The 10,525-nt window shown below is 31.4% G+C and overlaps 1 pseudogene; it reads right to left on the bottom strand.

Moving 5' to 3' along the window:
* Nucleotides 1-7,301: 7,301 nt before the first annotated feature.
* Nucleotides 7,302-10,272, bottom strand: LOC149540196 (protein DETOXIFICATION 41-like; annotated as a pseudogene).
* Nucleotides 10,273-10,525: the final 253 nt, after the last annotated feature.

The following is a 10,525-nucleotide window of genomic DNA, read 5'->3' as shown; positions in this document are numbered from 1 at the left end:
AGCACACAACTTAGCCAAAATATCTATGTTTAACACCCTTCATAGGATCAGGATCATTAACAAGATTCACCTTAAAGAAATTTTTTAGGGAATTGTTAAAGCAACTTGTGATGCAATTTGGCTTCAAAGGATGCTTTTTGACTTGCAAATTACTCAAGTAGGTCCTTCAGTTCTCTTTTGTGACAATCAAAAGAGGCTCAAACTTGCCAAAAATCCTATCTTCCATGAGCGGACCAGGCATTTTGAGCAGCACTTTCATTACATTTGGAAGGTTATAGAAGACACATTAGTATAGTTGCAATGTGTTCCAAATGAGGATTAGACTGTAAACATTCTCACCAATTCTTTGGACCCGAGCATATTCGTAAAATTGAGGACAACTTGTTGTAATTGATGGATTAACCCTTAAAGGAGGATATTAGAATAAAATTTACATGTCTATTTAGTTAATGGTCAATAATGTAACATTAGTTTGTTTAGATAGTTTCTATTTTAGTCTTCAACCATTAATTGTTTCTTTTAGGAAACATCATCAATGTGATTTACTATATATGTACATTTCACTCTTTGTATATGTCATGCAATTACCAATGTAATAGTATTTTCAATTATTTGATAAAACTATACTATGAAATATGATAATAAAATTAATAGATATTGATGACCAGCAACAATGGTAGCATGTCCAAGAAGAAGTAGCACATAAACAAATTATCAAGCACCAACAAGTGGTGGATTGAGGCAGCAGTGAAAAGCGCTAGAGGATGTGTCGAGAAGCCTTAGGTGAGACTTCCTCTAGCTCTACCCATTCCCTATTTCAGGAGTAGAAACCATGGTGCATTTACCAAGGAATTATGATGGACCCACCTAATTGTTGCAATTACGATGAACCCACGTAACTGTTGCAATTACAATAGACCCACCTTGAAAGCGATGGTCACTTTCGATGGCTATCTATCTCTTGCATAGCATAGTTGTCACAAAAGTGTCGTAACCATGACTACATTCTCCAATGAATAACTATCACTTCTATAATGCAGCTATCACATATATGCCGCAATTGTGGTAGTGGAGTCAAAGTTTCAACCGTCTTGATTATGATGGTGTACTATGTGAATATGAACTCTTGACCCTCCCTTCTTCCAAGTTACAATAGTGTCTACCCTCGCAATTATGACAAAACTCCCTCATCATCGCAATTTGCGACAACCAAAGCTCAACGAAAGTTGACGAGTGAGTCGTTCACTAGGGTGATGGTTGGATGTCACAATTGCGATAGTTTGTCATCACAAAATGACACCAAATGTTGTAGTGGTGTGTGATGTTATTGATTTCTGTGTGATGTTAGAAGATCAATACATCATTGAGTCGATGGTTGAGTGTAGCAAAAAAATGCAAAAAGGACCAAATGAAATGATAACATGCACGACAATTGAATGACTCTATTGACAATGCAACTAGTGACCAACTTAATGACCATACAATTGAGATTGCTGAATATGCAAGGAGCAACCACGATGTACTAGATGGTTGTCTAGGGTTGTAAAACACTTTCAACCGTTGATGGGAAAAATCAGCTCGTCCTTCTCATATAGGGGAATGCCTTCGACATAAATATTAGGAAACGCTTACAGCGTAAAAATCCTTAAAACTTCAAGCCAAATAAAAAATTACAAAAATTATATTTGATAAAATTAATAATAAAAGTTTGACAAATCTCTATTTTTTATTATCGTCTATTCTCCGTAAACTGTATCTTGTTGTCAATCAAAACAGCCAACCAAAAAAATAGTTAAAAATGAAAAAATTCAAATATCTCATAAGTGCCGCTTCAGAAGTGATAAATGAAAAGTGGATTTTACGCTGTTGATGATTTCCTTTCAAAGCAAATTATTGATTGCAATTTAAATCTGAGGCATGGTACATAGTTATATAAAATGTCTAAAATGTTGGGCCAAGAAGGAAGCTTCTACCAAATAAATGGATAACAAAAATAAAGCAGCATTTATCACCATGTGAAGGTACAGATATTTGCAGTAGATGATAAGAAGAAAGCAGCATTTAATCTTTCTCTCATCATCTTTATGTGGGTCTCACGACTTTGAATGAGCCAACGTTTTTTTATTCATCTAAAACTCACTCGGTCAACAAACGACTGCCGTATAGAGTATGAAAAATCCCTATAAATACCATAACATCTTCTCATACTCCACACCAAGCCAAGAGAAGCATTTCTTCACAAGATTTGAACCAGAAATCTGAAATCTAATTGAATTATAGAGAAGATGGTGGCAGGAAGCTACACAATTGAGATTGAGTCTTATAGCCAATCCGGGCTTATACCGTTAAAAGCAGATCGAGATGTCACTCTTTCTCAATAGTAGTTGTGCCACTTGCCCAATAAGGGCAACAAAGCCACTTAAGGGTTCCCAAATTTAGTCTCTCTCCAGTTAATTAGAATAAACATTGTATGTGTTTAATTATAATAACAATGCAATAATGAGTCAATTCTTTTAAGTATTCAATTATGGTTTTCTAATGTTGAAATATGAAAGTATGGCTTGTCTTATGGTCTTTTACAGAAAATAGTTTCATAAATATAAATAAGAAAACTAATGTGTATATAGAATTCCTAAGATAACAACAAATTTTATCATTTGTGGTATTTTATTTGGAATAATTCTATTGAATGAAAAAATAAAAACAGAATTTTGGTGATTATTTTATTAAAAATTTAATTATTATATTAAAAATTAATATATTAAATTTAAAAATCAAATTTTAATATATGATGTTTAAACATATTTAACTGATAAACAAATTATATTATTTACAGAATTATATGACATTGATTTTGTTTTGAGAATGTCTTCTCTAGTTCTGAATTTCAATGCTAAATTTGGAAATATTTCCTTTCTTCATTCGTCTACCAAAACCATGGTTCAACGTTGCACAGATTCCCTGTCTTTGGTTTTAATCTGCCTTAACAAATAAAAACATGTACAATTCAATGCCTTTCAATCCAATTATACATTTGGTGGAGGGGCGGGCGCGGGAATGGAGTGGAATGGAGTGTAGTAGATAAGGTTCATTTTGAGTTTGATTTGAGATGAAGAATTTAGTTTGTTTTTATGGCCGACCTTATAATAAATATTTATTATTAGTTTCTATTGGTCTATACGCTCAATTTAAAGAGTGAAAAGCCAAATAACAGCTATGACGGTATGTTGTAAGGAAAAGTCCTCGTAAGTTTTCATTTATCTCTGTCACCTAATTAATGTTATAGGTCTGTGAAAAGTGCTAATAAGAATACATATTCTCATTTTGCTTCTAAAATAAGCTTATGTCCATTCCAAAAAGTAGTTGCTATTGATATTGGAATAGGTTATTCATATTCTCAATTTCTATGCCTACAACCAAACGGGCCCTTAGTGGCATTGTGATACCCTGTCAACTAAAATAATATTTATGTTAAACTAATAAAAAATAAAAAATAAGTCAGAAGTATTATTTCTTAAATAATTTAAAAATAACAAAATTTTTTGTGTGCAATGAGTACATTAAAAGTTGTGGAAGTTTATTCTTTAATGAATTGTTTATATATTTGGGAAGTTGATTTAGTGAATTATATTCTTTGTGAGCAAAGATCTCAATAGAAAAGCCATAGCTAGCATATATCTTTACCATCTATTTATTTCCCTTTGTGGTTGCCTTTACATTGATTAGGCACATCTCATATAAGAAAACACTCATGTCATATCTAGACACATCTCACTTTCATCCATCTCTCTCCATCACCCCCGCACACCCGCTCCCATTAATATGTTTTTATGTCAACTATAACATATCAAAAATTTATATGTTTAAATAAAAATATTATGGCAATTCATTTATACTTTTGAGTTTAAATTTGGTACATACCATTTTTATTTATCTACATTATCTTTTAAATATCATCCTTATCTAAAAAGATTAAATTTAAATAAATAATAAATTATAAGAAACATAAATGATATATTTTAAATTTGATAATTTTATTTTAGATGTATTATATATATATATATATATATATATATATAATTCAAGTAAAATTTAATAATACATTTAAAATTTTTGGGTGACATTGTATAAAAAGTAATCATGGTAGCCATTTCTAGTAATGTTAAATTATGTTTTAATTTGATTCAACTCTTCTAATTCTTAAGATTAAATTTAGTTTAGCTAAGATTCATCATTATTATGTGTTATGAGCAATTATTATTATTTGTTGAATTTCAGTAGACTCAAACCCAAGACCTCCTAAATAAGAGGCTCACAATTTACCATTGTGTTATAAGCTCTTACCAGTATAATTTATTTAATATTAATAAATATTATTTAAAACATTTTTAAGTTTTTAATTTATAGATTATGCTACTAATAAATAATAAAAATCTGCATACTCTTATATATTCTAGATGAATAAACTAGACAAATGAACAGTCTTTTGAGTTTGAAAGCTCTCTTTCTTCATATTGTCCATTCTATTCAGCCTAACCCCTAAATTTTGAAGGAAATGGCTAAATGATCCCCATTTTCATAGAAATTATATTGATAAGAAGGAGATATTATATTAATCATATTATATAGATTTTTTTGAAATTATATGTTTAAAACTCACTTGCAAGTTGCCCAAGTGCATATGGTACCATTATTGAAGTGAGACGATATATAGAAGAAGCCTCCAAAATTCCCATCAACATAGGTGCATTAAAAACAATGACAACTATTGAGGCTAGAAATATCCCAATTCTTTTGTGGGCCATCAATACATTCAATAGTGGCAGCATCAATTAGCACACTTCATTTCACAATCACCCATTAACAAAACTCAACTTTAAATAATATTAATATCAAATTAATGATCGAATAACCGAGTGACTATTGACAATTGTCCAAGCTAGTGTTGCAATAATAAAGAGTCCCAAATTTCTCTAGAGGTGTTTTGGTATCTCTAGCTATTGTTGTCTATTAGTGTTAAGCACTTAGTCATTTACAAGCAAAAGTAAGATGGCCATCACTACAAAAGAGCTACTCTATGTAGGTTGATTCATGTACATAATTAAGTATGTACCTAGCTCTCTAAGAGGTGAGAAAATGTATTGTCACTGGGTATTTTCTATACAACCCATGTTCATCATCGGTCGAGTAGTTTCAATCTTACAAGTGTTGAGTTACATAGTATGCATTGAGCATTATACAGAATGAGCAACAATAGTGCCGAGTATCAAAAAATAGTAAAGGCTAAACAATGCAGAATTTACATAAAGTCAGGAATCCATAGTAGATTTTGAGGTAAATCATTTTCAAGCTAACATGGAAGGAACATTTAATATATGTAGAGGTTGTTACAGAGAGTTTTACATGTCAATGACGTGGATCATAGACACTAGTAGAATTGACCCCCTTTTTTGATGAAAATTGGTTAAATTTTCAACTCAAATTGGTCAAAAATTTGACCGATGGTGTTGTTGATATTTTTTCAATTGAATATTCAACAAGTCAATGCAAAGGTCACACTTTCTACAAAAGACTTGGTAAAAAGTGGCCACCATCAATTATCCATGGGTTCATGGAAGATTCGATGAGGATTGGTCAAAACTTTTACCCCATTCGACTAGGATGTCAAACCCATGATGACATACGGGTTGTTCATTTGGTCAAAACTTCAAGTGTGATTGGTTGAGAGTTTGATGTATATGAAATAATTTTTTAAAATGTCCTAAAGATAAATATCCAAAATAGTCACCGATGACATCATGGTCAATGATTAGTCTAGATATTTATCTTCAGGTGTTACTCCACCTCCACTTGCCTATGTAGTTGTGGGGGCATTTAAAAAATAATGTACAATGTGGATCAAATCATCTTAATTAACTTTTCATGGTATAGAGGATAGTTTGAAGGAGCAGGAGTAGGGGATGCCTTAGTTGGGTGCCTAGGTAATTTAGTGTACTAGGAAATGTGAATGCTATTAGCATCTAAACATTAGCATTTAATGTATTTTGAAGTAATTTGAAAGCCATTTCTTAAAATTTAATTAATAAGAAAACATAATAAGTCCTTTGGAAACTAGAAAAATGACCTTTAACATTATTGAAGTCGTCGAACTTATATTATATTTTTAACTAAAAAACAAACTTTTATATTGTATCATTATCCTTGCAATTATGTTTGAAGAGATTCAATTTAGAGATAATATATTGGTGTTGCTACTATTAATATCATTAAAAGAGCTAAATTTTAGTTGAGATAAGGACCTCAAACACTTGATTTAATTGCATAGGAGTTGAAGTATTCAATCAAAGGAGAGCTCAAGGATTTAACAATGTGAGGGAGAAAGTTGAAATTGGATATAAGAATATTGAAGTTGAAATCAATTTTTGTCCCAAGCATGTCAAGATCCCATCTCCCTGAGCCTTTGAAATATCTAAGAGAGTTGTCAATAAGTGTATGGAATGATATTGAATTCCCACAAAGTTTGTGTTAGATGTATTTTCTATGAAAGTTGGACCTACATAATAGCAATTACCTTCAAGACTTGACTAATTCTTTACTAAGCTTTGATGTTTGAGAAAGTTGGATGATCAAGTTTGGTCAAAGTGTTATAAGCTTTCTATGAGAATAACCAAATTGAAGACCTATCACAGTGAATCTCTAAATTTAAATGATAAAAACAAGTGAAAATTTGTTTGAGCCTATCAAGAAGTGAAAGGTGCACCTTTTGATTTGTAAGAATTTTTGTTATCCTAAAGACCTCTTTTATAATTCTATCAGTCTCATCATTCTTGTCTTCACCCTCGACCTCATTATGAATACCAACATCATGATGATCATGTATAATTTTGTAATTTCCCATTTCATCTTCAATGGATCTGGATTTGTACAGTATCTCAAAGATTTTATATCTCCTCGACTTATTTAACTGATAAGGGTAATTGCATGTTGCAACATTAAAGATGTGTTGAATGATGTTTTTCAATCAAATGATGATCTTTGTGCCCTCAAAGGAAGTCCTTGCAGAAAACTCAAGGGACTTGAGATTTTTCAACAAAGAAAGTATCATGCAAGAGCACCCTCACCATCTCCAATGAATTTTGGGTCATGTTAGCATGTTTTGAGTCATGATAGGATTAGTGAAATAGATGTTATTTCAATTATGTGCAATTGTGTGTTCAATTAAGGTCATGTAGAACACAAATGTCAGATATTACAAAGCTTACATTTTAAGAAGGTTGGATTGTTTGAAGAAGGTTACATTTTTACATTGTCATACTTTGCAAACATGCAACTTTGGCTTTCCTGCCTCCAAGATCATTACCAACTCTTGTTCTACATTTTCTCAACAAAATTAAAAATAAATGTAAAAACCTCAACTCATCTAAAAAATTGCAAAATGATATGATTTATTTTAATGAACTTCATAGAGAGTTCTTACAAACTACATTGGAATAAACATTTTGGATTAACATCTATATTTTAAAATATTTAGTCATAGTTGTATTACATAACAAACTGGGTGTCTTTTCTAGAAAGAAGAATTAAGATAGAAATATGATTTTCAGATTTTCAAATTGTTGATAAAATTAAATATGATGGTTATCTATTTGGATAACATGAAATAAAAAGTTTCTTTGGTTGTAGAAATACAAATCATGCAACAACGCTATACCCAATATTATTTGCATGTCCTAGTTCAAGTAAGTCATGCTGCACACACCAACGAGTACAATTGAGTTATTTATGGTATGAGAGAACCTTTTTTAATCTCTAACAGTTGTATGTTGAAATAAACACAAAAGGAGAATCATATTATACTATTTTCTAAATGCACCAATCTTCTACTCTTAACACATAAATATATGAAGAACAATCTTCTACTCTTGGTTTAAATTTATTAATGTAAAATCTCTAGACCTATGAGTTTGCACAACAACACATTTAAAAAATACAAGAATATAAGAGAGCTTAGAACAAGACAATTGAAGAGTTTCTTTAGATTAAGGACTATTGATTTATAGCATTACCAAATTGAAAGAGAATCCAATGCAACCTCTAGATTAGGCAATAGCCCTGAGATGAGAACTAAGCTTTGATTGTATACCATGTTTCTAAATTGTTGCCAAACAGAGACACAAGTAGTGAGTAAATTAACTACCTGCATAAATACTTAAATGTAGCCCTTTGAAAAAAAATTGTAGCTAAATTTAGATAAGATAATTGAACAAACATGGTGTAGAATGATATACCAAAGCATAACAGCTGATGCCATGGACAATTTGAAGAAAGACCATAGCCCATTGAAGGCTTTCCATGAGAAGCTAGTCCATGTATCCTTACAACTTGGAATCCACAATATGTAAAGAAGAGTTGCAATGGTGAGAATCCACCATGAAATGCTCAAGTTTAATGAAGCTCATAGTAGGGCCAAACCCAAACTTGTAAATAGCTACATAGCTTATAAGAAGATACAAGAAAAAAGTGGCTATCAAAATATAGGCAAGAAGGGCCACTAAATTATGCGTTAGTAGAAATCTCTACAAGGGACAAGTCAAAGAAAAGGAAAACAATTGAGGAATGAGCCCTTTTGCAAAGATAGCTCCTATATATGTGAATTGTGGGCCTCAGATTCTCACACACACTTCAACACGGTCATTATTTGAGAGATTATCCTGAAATGAACATTGAATTGTTCATCCAAGTAACCTAGTAGTGCAACATATTGCCTTCTAACTAGAAGGATTTTGCCTTTGCTCTCAGATTGAGAAGCGGGCAACCAAACCCTTTAGTACGAAGGATTTGTGTAGCTATATGGCAGTACAATTAATATAAATGAGAATGCAGTTAATCTAATAATAGATAAAAGCAAATTAAGTTATATGATTGCATTTTTAATCTATATGATATTAATGCTAAGAAAAGAATGTTATGAAAATATTAAACAAGTGAGTAAGTATTTCAATAGTAATTCGATGCCATTCAATTCCAACCATTGTAATGAGGAATTTGAAGCCTCTTAAATAGAATTCCTAAAATCAATCAATGGTTGAGATCAACTTGAATGAAATCTTGGATTGAAGTTGTGATCTAGTCAGGATGGAAGATTCTCAGTGTAGGTGAGGTTAACTAACTCACATCCTTAGTATAATGAAGAGTTAACTGAAATTCACCTGAGAGTGAGAATAAGTTGATTAAGTCAATTCCAATTCTAGAGATAGATTACTTAAATTCCCATTCCTAAACTGAAGAGAAGGATTTGGAAGGTTATTTTAATTTAATAAAATGATATATGACCTCATAAATGCATATTTTAATTAATTGATTAGTTAAACCCAATAATTAAAATAAAGGCATTTTCTCATTAAATTAAATATGTTTAATTCCCTTGCACATTAGCTTTAAGAGATAATTTAATTTAACCAAAGTATGAACACTTTAAATTAAATCTAATCTAATCAATTGGTTCAATGCCACTAATCTAATTTGATACTTAGGAATTAAATAGAGAGTGTGATTAATGTAGATTAGGGTTTTATACATCTAACAATTAAGTCAAATAGCAATAATCAAAATAAGAATTGCCTTGTAAAATAGGACTTAGGTTTGATCAAAATAGACCAGAATTGGTTAATATGGCAATGTGCCAATTTTGGGGTATTACAGCTCCCTGAGTAGCCATTTCTTCATTCTACCCAATGACATGCAATTCAAGCTCTACAAAGATACTAAGTAAACTGAGAAGGGTGACAGTGGTAGTCATTAGAGGCATAGATTGTTGGCATATAATTCCAAGAATTTTGTACTTCTTGGCTCCAAAAGCTTTCCCACCTAGTGTTTATATTGCACTTGAAATTCCAATCTATGTTGTTCTCCAAACAATAAAGCAACTCACTATTATAAACTATTTGAACTAAATTCATAATTACTATAAAAATAAACCCAGTCTTGGATTGTCTACAAATTCTTCAAAATGATACTAACCGAAATTCCATAGGAAAATCCTTGAATTTCAACATTTTCTATGGAAGCTCCTATTGATTCCAACTCTCCCATGTGACCCACAAACATTTGGGAAACAATGAAGAGCAAAAATTGGAAGAGCATGACGAGTATTGCAAGTCTTGAAAGAAGCCATAGCTTTTTCAATTCTTGTAACACTCTTCTTGAGCAATTAGGCTACTCATTTCTATCCTCAATTACGAAAATTTTGATGTGGGCACTTCTCTCACTCATTGTAGTGGATTTCAATGTAGTTTTAATTACTATAACTAAAAAACACAAATCTGCCAAGAACTCTTTTTTTCCTAATTAGGTCTCAAGTTAAAGGTAAATCTGCTTTGGTAGCTAGCTAATGTAGAGAGAAAATAGGTGGCACACTCCAATCTCTAGTATTCTTAATGCCCTATAATTAATTGCAGTACGACAACTCTATTGAGTCAGAGGCCCCTAAGGTATAAAGTGAGTTAGAGACCCAGGTAATGCATAC

The sequence above is a fragment of the Cupressus sempervirens genome, chromosome 9 (assembly GCF_028749045.1).
Source record: "Cupressus sempervirens isolate cs-2001-9-10 chromosome 9, ASM2874904v1, whole genome shotgun sequence".
Classification (NCBI taxonomy): Eukaryota; Viridiplantae; Streptophyta; class Pinopsida; order Cupressales; family Cupressaceae; genus Cupressus; species Cupressus sempervirens.
The sequence above is the reverse complement of the archived record's forward strand: the minus strand, read 5'-3'. Positions and strand labels throughout refer to the sequence as shown.